Below are 13,922 nucleotides of genomic sequence, written 5' to 3' on the forward strand. Positions count from 1 at the left end.
ATAAATAATAAAAACCTTAACAATGTTCTTGAAAGAAAGTACTATTAATGTGCTGATTTTATAGTTAATAAAACTGAGAAATACAAGTTAGAACAAATTCCCCAAGGCCACACTGTAGGTAAACAGTAGAACTGGTGCCCCATCCAGACCTGGCTGATTATATAGGGTTTGGGAAACTTTCTGAGTATCTTACTCAGTCAGCGAGGACAGGCATTTGTCCTTATATGGGGAACGGAGCAAGTTCTGCTTTTTGTTTGGCTTGTGTAGCCCAGTGCAGCATTGAACTTGTTATGTGACTCAGGGTGGTTTTGAACTCCTGATTCTCCTACATCTACTTCTCCAATTACAGATATGCACCAACATGCCTAGCCCATTGGAATTTTATTTCTAACTCATGATGGCACCTAGGAAAGTTCCAGCTGTCCAAGCCCTTTCTGCTTTGGTTCCTGCCTATCCAGCTCAAGCCAGACTTTGATTTAAAAAAAAAAAAAAATCTTCCTTTTATCTAATGTAGACAGCCACAGTTGTGTATTCTAGTCAGAAAAGCGATTCCTGGGTCTTGTGGCTGTACTTATCTGTGTAGATTCCTGTAACCACCTACACCAATCTTCCTTTTTCTTTTTCTTTTTTTTTTAAGATTTTATTTATTTATTTATTTACTTATTTATTTTTTTATTATGTATACAACATTCTGCTTCCATGTATATCTGCACACCAGAAGAGGGCACCAGATCTCATAACGGATAGTTGTGAGCCACCATGTGGTTGCTGGGAATTGAACTCAGGACCTCTGGAAGAACAGTGCTCTTAACCTCTGAGCCATCTCTCCAGCCCCCAATCTTCCTTTTTCACAAGTTCTGATTACCCATGTTTATGTGTGAGGACACTGACGGACTTCTGTGTAGGGAAATATCAATAGCATCTATTTCTGAGTATCCTTTTTGTTTAACAGGCATCAGACTAAATTCTATATGCATGACTCAATCCTCAGTGAGGAAGATGCAATAACATCTCCACTTTATGGCTAATGAAAGTGGGGCTCTGAGAGGCTAAATATCTTGCTCCAAGTCCTACAGTGAGTACCTCACAGGTCAGACCTAGGTTTCTTGCCAGAGAGCCTGGGAGTATGTTGATGCTTTATTTTCAGAGTGCTAAGGATTTGTGGATGGTACACAAGACAGCTGTACCACTGAGCAATATATAGCTCTTACCCTCAAAGCCCATGCTGATAATTACTATGATCCTATTGTCTCTTTAGCCCTGCCCCCAAGCCAAAAAAAAAAAAAAATTCTCCTTTTGGGCAGGAGCCTGGGTAACCAAAATAATAAACACCCATCAATATTATGTTTACATGTCTTATCTGCTGATGAAAATGTCCTGACTTGAAAATCTAAAGACCATAGGTTTTTCAGTTTAGTCTCCTTGAAAATTCTAATTCATTAGATAGACACCTCCGTATCTTGATTTTTAGTATGTTTCTTCGGAGATTCTTATGACCAAAGAAGTCTTGGGAAAATAATATTTCCCCAATATGCCAATGCATGTCCAGGGGATTTTAGTTTATTTTTATTGGCTTTTCAACCCCCACCCACCTCTAGAATGCCTAATTAAACCATAAGCTTTGTATGGAGCAGCACTCCTGCTCAAGCCCCCACCCTTTGTGATGGAGGCCACATAACTGGGGAAGGCCAGAGCTGCCCAGCAGACGTATGAGCAGAGCTTTCCATACAGATGAATCAAGGAAGGGGATGTCCGCTTGAGAACCGGTGCCAACCAAGCCTCCCTGAGGCAGCTTTTCTAAAATCTATTCTCAAAAAGTTAATCGCTTCGGCACTTTGTCCCTATGCTTTTTTAAAGATTCCAAGTGATTGTTTCATTTTGTAAAATGTGCCAAGTGGATGGCTAAATGGACTTTTCCGTGGAAAGACTGACATCAAAATGCCTTTGGAATCAATGAAACCCTCAGAGGCACAGCAGTGGGGCAGGCAAGAGGGCTCAGCATGTAAAAGCACTTGCTGCCAATCCTAATGACCTAAGATTGATCCCCAGGACCCACAGAGGAGAGAAGAGAACCGACTTTTGTCCTCTGATGACCACATTCAGGCCATGACACTCATGTGCCCCTCCCCATTAAATTAATTCATTAAAATGTAAGAAGAAAAACCACAGCCGTGGATGAGAAACTGACTCCTCCAGGACCTCAGGGAAACTGGGGAAATGAGTGTAAGTGGGAACAAAGCAGAGCTGGGAGTCCTGTATTCACCAGTACCATTCCGGTGTCCTATTTCCACATCATCTCTGTACTAGATCTCTTCTCTGCTCCTTAAGGTCAGATCTTATGGATTTTGTTTTAACTTCTAGGATCATATTTGATGTTGTTGGTTAAGTAGTTGGCTGGGACAGGCTGTCTAACCCAGGCTCAAGTCAAACTCACTATATAGTCTAGGATGACCTTCAATTTCTGGTTCTCCTGCATTCACCTCCTGAGTTCTGGGATTATATGTCTGTACCATCATGCCGAGTTTTATTTTCTTTCTTTTTTTTATTTAGTTTTTCAAGACAGGGTTTCTCTGAAGCTTTGGTAGACCAGGCTGGTCTCAAACTCACTGAGATCCACCTGCCTCTATCTCCTGAGTGCTGGGATTAAAGGTGTGTTCCAACACTGCCCAGCAGTTATAGTGAGTGCATGCCACAGTGTGCATGTGGAAGTCAAAGGATAATTTTTAGAAATCACTTCTCTCCTTCTGCAAGGAATGATCTTGAGCCATCCATTAGGCTTGACTGCAAACCCCCTTTACTAATGTTTTTTCTTTAATTTCTTCTTTTTTTTTTTCTGAGACAGGGTCTGTCTATATAACCCTGGCTGTCCTGGAACTCACTATAAAGATCAGGCTGGGCTCAAACTCATAGATACATATACCTCTACCTTCCAAGTACTGGGCTTAAAGATCTGCACCACCAATCTGGCCCTTAATATTCACTTTTATTATTTTTAACTGTTTGCATGTGAACAGGTGAGTATAGGTGTATCAAGAAAATAAGAGGTGTTGGATCCTCCTGGAGTTGGAGTTACAGTTGGTTGAGCCACCCTATGTGGGTGCTGGAAGTTGACCTCGGGTCCTCTGCAAAAGCAGCACATGCTCTGAACTTCTAAAGTCATCTCTCCAGCTCCAATTTTTAAAAAATTTAATAAATAATTTTAAATAACTTTATTCAGTTATAGTGAGTGCATGCCACAGTGTACATGTGGAGGTCAAAGGATAATTTTTAGAAATCACTTCTCTCCTGCAAGGATTGATCTTGGGCCATCCACCAGGCTTGACTGCAAACACCCTTTGCTAATTCGGGAGCCATCTCACTAAGTTCTGTTTTGGTTTGTTTGCTTGCTTTTTTTGAGGACAGGGTCTCTTTGTGGAATGTGGAGCTCATTAATTGGCTACACTGGCTGGCCAGCTAGCTACATCTGACTCTCCACCAATGCTCCTCACACTGGAGTTACAGACCAGCATATAACACCTGACCTCTCTCCTCTCACTAGGGTTAGACCATATGTGACACCTGACATTTGTTTGTCTTGTGTCTTTTTAATGTGAGGGCTGGGGATCCAAATGCATGCTGTACTAATACTTTGCCCACTGAGCCATCCACCCAGCGCCATGCAGGTTGGGGAGCTTTGTTTGTTTGGTTTTGGTTTTTATGCTGGGCATCAACCTCTACCAACTTAGCTGTATGCGCAGGCCCAGACTGTAGGGTCTTCCGATTTCACCTGCACTGCATTGTACCTTGGCTGTTCCCAGCAACTGCCTTCAGCAGAAATAACCCTAACAGCTTATGGAATGAGCATAATGTCTCTTTTTAGCCAAAGAGAAGGCAACAGTGATATTAACCCTATGCAGATCATCTGCTCCATGATGTAGCAAGCTGAAGGGTTGCTCAGGCTATACATGTCAGTCAGCATGTTCTATGTGTGAAGAAAATTCTATGCCCCAAATTCTAGGGTTAAAATAACAAAACTCAACTCAAATGTTCCACATTGTTTAGTGAACCAGAAGTTCATACAGCATGATAGCACAGATTACACTCAAAGGACCCACTGAAGAAGAAGACTAGATCACTGTTCCGAAAAAGGATGACATCTGGGCCTGGTGGTGTAGCTCATGTGGTGAAGCCTTTAGTTCTATCCCAGATACTACATAACCAAACACCAGGTTCAAGGCCATTTCCAACTACTGATTACCTTTGAAGCCAGCCTGGCTGGGATACACAAGACCCTATCTCAATAGAAAAAACAATGCTGAAATCTAGTTAAGACAAACAAATTTGCAGAAATAATTTAAAAACAATTGAGGAAGGCAAGGACTATTGCAAAAAAAGATAAGTTTTGTTGGGAATGTGGAGAAGTTGGAACTTGCATGAGCTATTATTACGATTCAGAAAATCAGATCTAGCAAGTGATACAACAAAAGTCCTGCTTCCAACAAGACTGAAAGCAGAGTCTTCAGGAGATAAGTGTACACCCATGTTCATAGCAGCGTTACTCATAATGACCATGAGTGGAAGCAACTGTTGATGGAAGGTCCAGGAACAGAAGCATGGGTAAACAGAATCACACATGCACACCCACCCACGGACCTTCCGTATGCTGTTAATGTATGCTTCTCTTATTGGTTTAATAAAATGCTGATTGGGTAGTGGGCCAGGCAGGAAGTATAGGTGAGGTTACTAGACAAGGAAAATGCTGGGAAGAGAAAGGCAGAGAGGAGCCACCAGAGATATGCCATGTAGCCACCGGGAAGATAGGACAGTGGGCATTCTCTGGTAAGCCAAGACCATGTGGAAATACTTAATAGTAATGGATTAATTAGCCAATAAGAAGCCTGAGCCATAGGCCAAATAGTTTATAATTAATATAGGTCTCTGTGTATTTATTTGGGGCTAAATGGCTGAGAGACCAGGTGGAACAGAACCTCGGTCCACACACACACTGAGTCAGGACTAATAAGGTCTTTTATTCCATCTCAAAGCAGAAAGAAATCCTGTCACACGTGCTACAAAGTGGACAAATCCTGAAGATTTTATAATAAATGAAATAAGTCAGTCACAAAAAAGGCAAATACCATAAGATTCCAGTAATAAATAATACCTAGAATAGTTAAGTTCAGAGACTGAAAGTAGACATGGTTTCCAGAGGTTAAGGGAGTGGAAAATGGGGAGTTACTATGTATAGAGCTTCAGTTTTGCAAAATGAAAAGGTTTTAGATAACACCTATTGCCCAAAAAAAGCAAATATACTTAACACTACTACTAAACTGTATACTTATGACTAATTAAAAAAAATCTAGCATGGAGTCAGGCATTGGTGGCACATGCCTTTAATCCCAGCACTGGGGAGGCAGAGGCAGGGGCATCTCTGTGAGTTCGAGGCTAGCCTGGTCTACAGAGCAAGTGCCAGGATAGGCTCCAAAGCTACACAGAAAAACCCTGTCTGGAAAAAAAAGTCTAGTGTGAAGCTGGGCAGTGATGGCACATGCCTTTAATACCTATTTCAGAAAATAGAAAAAGAAAAAAAAATATAGGCAAGATTGTAAAGTTGAGGCCAACCTGGATGTGAGTTTGACACCAGCTTGGCCACATAGCAAGACTGCCTAAGAAGGAATGAATGAGGACACAAAGCAAGACTGCCTAAGAATGAATGAATGAGGCCACATGGAAAGACTGCCTAAGAATGAATGAATGACAAAAAAAATGAGTAAGATGGTAAATGTTATGCTACGTGTGTGTGTGTGTGTGTGTGTGTGTGTGTGGGTGGGTGTGTGTGTTTTGAAATAAGGGTTGGTTCACATTGACCTTGGATTCCACACCTACCTCTAGAGAGTTGGAATTACAAATATGAACCACCACACCTAGCACTCCCTCTGTGAGTGTGTGTGTGTGTGTGTGTGTGTGTGTGTGTGTGTGTATTATGTATCATGTGTATAGCCATAATTTTTATAAACTATTAATCACTATTAGCTATACATATAGTAAAACTTAGAAGAAATGAGACACTAAAGTTAGAAATTTCTCGGACATGAACAAATCTTTTCTTGTGTTTTTTTAATTCTTTTTCTTTGGTTTTTTGAGACGGTGTTTGTCAATGTAGCTCTGGCTGTCCTGGAACTCACTCTGTAGATCAGGTTGGCCTTGAACTCAGAGCTCCACCTGCCTCTGCCTCCAAAATGTTGAGATTAAAGGCATGCACCACCACTGCTTGGCTTGCACATCTTAAAAGCTACATCGGGTTGGAATTGGTAGTGGACAGGGACTTCTGGAAGAATTATGCCAGGAATAACCAACCAGTTTCCATGGAATGGAGAATAAACCTTAGATGTGTTCAACGTGTGTGTGTGTGTGTGTGTGTGTGTGTGTGTGTGTGTGTGTACTCACAAACAGTGAGAAGTCTGGCCTGATTAAGGAAGGTTTATACTGGGGAGTAACAAGAACTAAATATAAGTAGGCGGGGTGAGGTCACATTAAAAACAGGCTTAAAAACATAGATAGGGGCTTGGCATGCCATTCTGGTGGAGTACTTGCCTAGTGTGTGTGAGACCCTAAGTTTATCTTCTACTCCACAGAATGAAACCTTATAAGGAAAACGGGCAAAAGTTGGAATTCTAGGAAGGCCTGTATGTTTCTGAATAGGGATGTATGTGTTTACTAATAATACTGAAAATCCTCACTTGTCTCAGCTGACATGGGAAGAGAAAGAATGACTTCACTGTGAGCTGGGGCAGAAAGAAACAGGGGAGCAATGAAACTGTAGGGTTGGGTACAGCGATGGAAGTGAGAATTGAAACAATAGGGCATCTGTGGAGAAGTAAGAGTGTAAGGGGCACAAGGGGGACTTGTTTGTTGTCATCTTTCCTATACTTCGGAGCTCTTGCTTCTTCCAGACTTACAAAGCCATGCTTTGTTTTAAAGTCCTAAGTAACCCCGTGTATCATGATGTCTATTTCCTGTGGGTTAGAATCTGGATGCCTATGGGTAGTGAGCCTCACTACATCTCAGAATCATTTGTTGAGACCAATGTGTCTGAAGCTTTCTCTAAAGGAAGGGGTGACTGTCTTGGTGAAAGCTTTGGTTCTAGAGGAAGGGAGTGCCATTCCCAGCTTGGTGGATGATTCTATTTGTGAACCTAGTTGAGTCACTTCCCTTCATTTTCCTTTTTGTGCAACACAGAAAGATATTTTTTTCCACCTGCTTTTGCAGAAAACCAAAGTGGATTAGAGAAAGAGTAACTTATACCTTGCCCTTTATCTTTTTTTTTAGGTGGTGGAGGTGAACCTTAGGTAGGGCTGGGCAAGTTCTCTACTAATATTCTACACTGTACACCAATAACCAAAGGGCTAGAGCCTGGGTTGGAGCAAAGCTCAAGATGTATGAAGCCCCTGGGGTCATAGATTTGATATATCCATGGGAGACCAGTTTAGCATACCCTACTCTTGACATCAGAAACCCACAGAGAAGATGTAAGCATTAAACAACATAAACAAAGATTGCTCCAGAGAGCCTAGGTTCTGGGAATATGAATGGAGAATTCTGACCAAAATTCCAGGTCTCCAAGTTCCCCTTGAGGAGTCATGAGGATCATGCAGGAGGTGAATCACCCCACCCCGAGTCCATCCATCCTGAAGACCTAAGTCACTAGCTATGAGTCTTGGCAAAGAAGGGGCTAGAGAGAAGCCTGATTCAAACAGCTTCGGGGCAGTGCCAAAGGAATAAAACATGTTCCCCAGGGTTCTGATGGGACTCAGAAATAATTTTGCCCAAGACTCTGGATGCCATTCTAGTTCTGAGGTCAGTGGTAGGTCAGAGCCAGAAATGATCCCTATGGGATTAGCACTGTTGCTTCTAGTCTGGAAAAATATATGAAAAAGAAAGAAGCTCATAGTATTGTTGGCTTAAATAAATTGACTGTATCCTTCCCATAGTTCTACTAAATATTACCAAAGGGAAGAGAGAGTATGATGGCTACTCTTGGTTGTCAACATGACTATATCTGGAGTTAACTAAAATCCAAAAGTAGAGGGCACACCAGTGAGGGATGTTTGCTTGATTTGAAGTAGAAAGATCCACTTCTAATCTAGATCTTGAGGGGAAGACATAACTTTAATCTGGGCCACTCCTTCTGCTGGAAGTCCATATAAGGACATGGAAAACGGAAACTTTTGCTCTTTGCTTGCTTGCTCTTGCCTTGTTAGCAAGTCCATTCCTTTACTGGCATTAGAGTTTATTTCTTCTGGATTCCATCATCTACTGAAGACCAGATGAAACATCCAGCCTCGTGGACTGAGAAAATTCTGGATTTCTGGGCTTTCTGTTCAGAGCCAGCCGTTGTTGGATTAGCTGGACCATAGCTCATAAGTCATTCTAATAAACCACACATGTGTATTTTTTATGTGTTTAATGTAATATATATATAGTTATATATATATTCATTTTATAAATTCTGTTACTCTAGAGAACACTGACTAATACAAAGAAGTAGGCTACTCTTCAGAGAATGGAAAACACACCAAAAGATGCAGGGGGAAAGCATATTGGCTTCTCCTGTGTCATGGTGATTTCAGTTCCACAGGGAGTTCTCAGAGCTGGAAGAGTCCAGTGGGATTCCTGGAAGAGAAGCAGACCCCAAGAGTATCTAAACCCTCAGACTTCCGGTGCACTATGTTCCAAAGAGCTCATACACATATTAGAAGGGCAGTGATTTTGAGATGTAGCTGGTGCAAATACACTATGTAGTTGAGGAAGACCTTGAACTTCTGACCTTCCTGCTTCAGACCTCCCAATGATGAGAATTCGTGCATATATCACCATGTCCTCTGTCTCAATCACTGTTCTATTGCTGTGAAGAGACACCACGACCACAACCTCTCTTACAAGAGAAAGCATTTAGTTGAGGGCTTGCTTGCAGTTTCAGAGGCTTAGTCCATCATCAACAGAGTCAGGAGGGAGCATGGGGCTGGCATAGCAAGCAGACATGGTGCTGGAAAAGTAGCTGAGATCTACATCCTGATCCAAAGGCAGACAGAAAGAGACTGGGCCTGGCATGGGCTTTTGAAACCTCAAAGTCCACCCCAAATGACACACTTCTTCCAACAAGGCCACACCTCCTAGTCCTTCTAGTTGTTTCAAATGCCACTACCTATGACTAAGGATTCAAATATATGAGCCTATGGGGGTCATGATTTTGTTTTCTGGTTTTGCCTCCTGGCATTTTTTCACTTTTATTGAAAATAGATTCTTTTTTCATATAATACATCCTGATTATGGTTTCCCTCCCTCTACTCCTCCCAGTTCCTCCCCACTTTCCCTCCCATCCAGATCTATTCCCTTTCTGTCTCTCATTAGAAAAGAACAGGCTTGCCAGGCGGTGGTGGTGCACGCCTTTAATTTCAGCACTCAGGAGGTAGAGGCCCACAGATCTCTCGGAGTTTGAGGCCAGCCTGGTCTTGAAAAACAAAAACAAAAACAAAAGAAAGAAGGAAGGAAGGAAAAGAAAATAGGTTTCTAAGAGATAACAAAACATAATAAAATAAAATATAGTAAGGTAAAACAGAAACCATAACATCAAAGTTGCACAAGGCAAACCAACAGAAGACAAAGAACCCCAAGAGAAGGCACAAGAATCAGAGACCCATTTTTTCACACACTCAGGAGTCTCATAAAAATACTAAACTGAAAGCTATAATATATACACAGAGGACCTGGTACAGACCCATGCAGGCCCTGTGCTTATTGCTTCACTCTCTGTGAGTTCATATGATCCTCACTCAGCTGATTCAGAGGGCCTAGCTCTCTTGGTGTCCTCCAGCCCCTCTGGCTCTTACACTCTTTCTGACTGCCTCCTCTTTTTGTGTGTAGGTAGGAGGTTCTGTAAGTTCTGAGGGGAGGGATTTGATGGAGACATCCCATTTAGAGCTGTGTGTTGCAAGAGTGCAATGTCTGGCTGTGGGTCTCTGTATTGTTCCCATGTGCTGCAGAAAGAAGCTTCTCTGATGATCACCAAATAAGACACCAATTTATGAGTGTATCAGAATATCATTAGGAATCATTTTATTTTATTTTATTTTTAGACCAGTAGTATTTGGTTTTACCCTAGGTCTCTGGGCTATCTAGTCTCTGGTTCTTGGTCACCTAAATAGTGTGGGATATGGGTTCCATCTTATAGAGTGGGCCTTAAGTAACATCAGACATTGGTTAGTTACTCTCACAAGTTTTGTGCTACCATTGCCATAACATATTTTGTAGGAAGTACACCATTATAGATAAAGGGTTTGTGACTGGTTGGTGGTGTTTACATTTCTCTTTTGGTAGCCTGCAGAATAACTTCCCATATCAAAGACACTAGAATGTAGGGGTGAAGGTTCTGTGTAGGTACCAGTTCCACCTCTCCAAGTTCAGTGAGTTGTGTGGGTGTTGTCTTCAGCAATGGGACCTTGCTGTCAGTTTGTGGAGAGCAACCTATTGTCTCGGCACAGCCTTGATTGTTTGGGGATTTCCATGGGACCTCTTTAGCTCAGTTGGCTGTAACTCAGTACCAGAAGTTTCATTTGGTGACAAGAGATGGCCAGTTGGGACTCTGTCTCCCCAGTTATTTGGAGACTACATTAGGATCACCTTTAAATATCTTAGGATGTTTCCACTGTACTAGGTTTCCATACCAGCCCCTCAAATGCCCTTCAATTCTAGCTGTCTCTCTCTCCTTGCCTTCCTTCTCTCAACCCTGTTTCCTTTCCCCTTCCCAACTGATCCTCCTATTTCCACCCACCCTCTGCCCCTAGTTTACCCATAAAAGTCTATCTTATGGGGGCCATTCTTATTCAAACCACCACACCCTATTTATGGAGTTTTGAGAAACCTGGGGCCTTTATATGCTAGCTATATGTTCCACCAACTGAGGTCTATCCCTAACTCTAGAAGGGCCGTTGTTTTTAAGAAAGTGGTAGGGAGGGGTAAGATGGCTTAGTCAGTATAGTACCTGCAACCATAATGCCCTGAACATGGATCCTTACCACTCACATAAAAAGCAGGTCACGGAATGCACATCTTTTGTTGTTGTTGTTGTGAGACAGGGTTTCTCTTTGGAGAAACTTTGGAGCCTGTCCTGGAACTCGCTCTGTAGACCAGGCTGGCCTTGAACTCACAGTGATCCACCTGCCTCTGTATCCTGAGTGCTGGGATTAAGGGCATGCACCACTGTGGGGGACCGAATATGCTGTTATGGTATATTTTGGGTCCCAGGCTCTGGCTGTCAACAGCGGTGGCGTCAGGAAACTCCGGCCCACTATTGTATTGTTAATGTCAGCAGGGCTACTTTTGTTTACTAGGGCCTCAGGATAATGTGCCTCCTTATTTGCATGTTTATGCACCTAAGCATCTGAATAGGCCTGCACCTAGGCAGGGAGATCAGAGGTATGTGAGTAACTTGAGGAAAGAAGGTTGGAAGCGAAGACGAGCGGCCAGAGCAGAGAGGAGAACAAAGAGAAAAATGGTTGCCTCGTAGTATTAGCAGGATGGTTAAGAGACACAAGAAAAGATGGCTAATAAAGAAATGGCTCTAGTTCCACAACATGGAACTGAGAGTTCTCTGAAGATGACAAGATGCCTGTGTTTGGTCTTTATCGCCGTTGGGTTCATCGAAGCTTCCAGGTCCACACAACCCCCACTCAGGTAGAACCTCATGGACTAAGGCTGAGACATGCTGGGTCACGACACGCCACCACCACCCAGGTGGAGTGCACATCTTTAATCCCAGCACTGAGAGGGAGTAGGAGACCAAGAGATTCACCAGCTAGCCTAGCCCAGTGGATGAGCTCCAGGATGAGTGAGAGACCGTGTCTCAAAATATAAGGTGGAGAGCAGTGAAGGAAGACACCTGAAATAGAACTCTGACCTCCACATGCACCCAACTCATGTGTACCCCTAACATACTTGCACATACACCTGTATATACTCACAGGGACATGTACATAGCATGCCTTGCTGGTAGAATGTAAAATGACGCAACCGCTATGGAAAGAAGTTTTAAGACCATCAAAAAGTTCAACCTAGAATTACATTATGACAGAACATTTCTGCTTCTAGTATCCACCCAGAAGAACTGAAACCAGGGACTCAAACAGACATTTGTTTAACCAACGTTCGTGACAGCATTATTCCCAATAATCAAAAAACAGATATGGGGTCCGGCATTGGTGGCGCTTGCCTTTAATCCCAGCACTCGGGAGTCAGAGCCAGACAGATCTCTGTGAGTTCGAGGCCAGCCTGGTCTCCAGAGAGAGTGCCAGGATAGGCTCCAAAGCTACCCAGAGAAACCCCATCTCGAAAAACCAAAAAAAAAAAAAAAAAACCCAAAAAACAAAAAACAAAACAACAAAAAAACCCCAGATGCAACCAAAATGAAGGGCTACACAAAATGTGACATATGCATGCATGGAATATTATTTTACAAGGTAAAGGAAAATTGTATATATGTTATAATACATATGACTTTCAAAAGCATTGTCCTAAGAGATATAAACCAGACACATGACACACGATTCTGCTCATATGAGATACCATGTATGAACAAATGTGTAGTCAGTAGAATGGTGCTACAGCAGGGTGTGGGAAGGGGATTATTATTTATGAGTACAGACCTATTTTCCACGATGAGAAACAGTTCTGTAACTGTATAGTGATGATAATTGCTTGTATTTACTGCCAAATGAAGTATACCTTCGCTTTTGGACATTTATTTATTTCATATATGCAAGGCAATCTTATGCCATGATATGCTTGAGGGTCCTGGTGATCAAATGAGGGTGACCAGGCTTGGCAGCAAGAGCATTAGCCACCAAGCAATCTCACTGTGTACATTTAAAATAGGTTAAGTTGGGCGGTTGTGGAGCACGCCTTGAATCCCAGAACTCAAGTGGCAGAGGCAGGTGGATCTCTGAGTTCGAGGCAGCCTAGTCTGCAGAGTGAGTTCCAGGATAGCTAAGGCTGTCCCGCGCGATAGTCTTGCCGGCAAGAACCACACAGGACATTCGGATCCTTCTGCAGTAAAGCTTTAATGCGTCTTGAGAGGAGAGCATAAGCTTACCAGAGCGGAGACCCCGAGCCAAGAATCCCGTCCCCTAATAAAGGCTGGCAACCGCCGCCTCGGACGTGTCACCCCATGATTGGCTGAAGCTCATCGGGCCATATGACGCCACGGAATAGGCAGAGATCAAGGAATGGAAAATTACCCAGCGCCTGCGCAATAATCTTGTTTACATTCGGTGCCTGCCGGATGCAGGCGCCATCTTGTAATGGAGAATGCAGGGACGGCTCCCTACATAAGGCTACACAAAGAAACCCTGTCTAGAAAAAAAAAAGAATTAATGGGTCAGTGAGATGGTACAGCAGGTAGTAGCACTTGCTACAGTGCCTGAGTTTCAACCCAGGACCCACATGATAGAAAGAGGAAGTTGACTCCCACAGGTTATCCTCTGACCTCCTGCACACATGGCATGTTGCCCCATGACCTACAAAATGATAAATTTTAAAATGTAATGACATTTTAAAATGCTCTAAAGGTTAAAAAAATAATCTAGATAATCTCATAGTGCAGTCAAGGCTGGCCCCTAATTCACCATCCTCATGGCTCAGTTTCCTAAGTGCTGAGCCACCACACCTGGCTAAGGAGAAACTTCATGTTGTTCTTTTTCTTTTTTTTTTTTTTTCTTTTTCTTTTTTTTTTTCTTTTTTTTTTGGTTTTTCAAGACAGGGTTTCTCTGTGTAGCTTTGGAGCCTATCCTGGCACTCGCTCTGGAGACCAGGCTGGCCTCAAACTCACAGAGATCCATCTGCCTCTGCCTCCTGAGTGCTGGGATTAAAGGCGTGCACCACCAACGCCC

The sequence above is a fragment of the Cricetulus griseus genome, assembly GCF_003668045.3.
Source record: "Cricetulus griseus strain 17A/GY chromosome 1 unlocalized genomic scaffold, alternate assembly CriGri-PICRH-1.0 chr1_1, whole genome shotgun sequence".
Classification (NCBI taxonomy): Eukaryota; Metazoa; Chordata; class Mammalia; order Rodentia; family Cricetidae; genus Cricetulus; species Cricetulus griseus.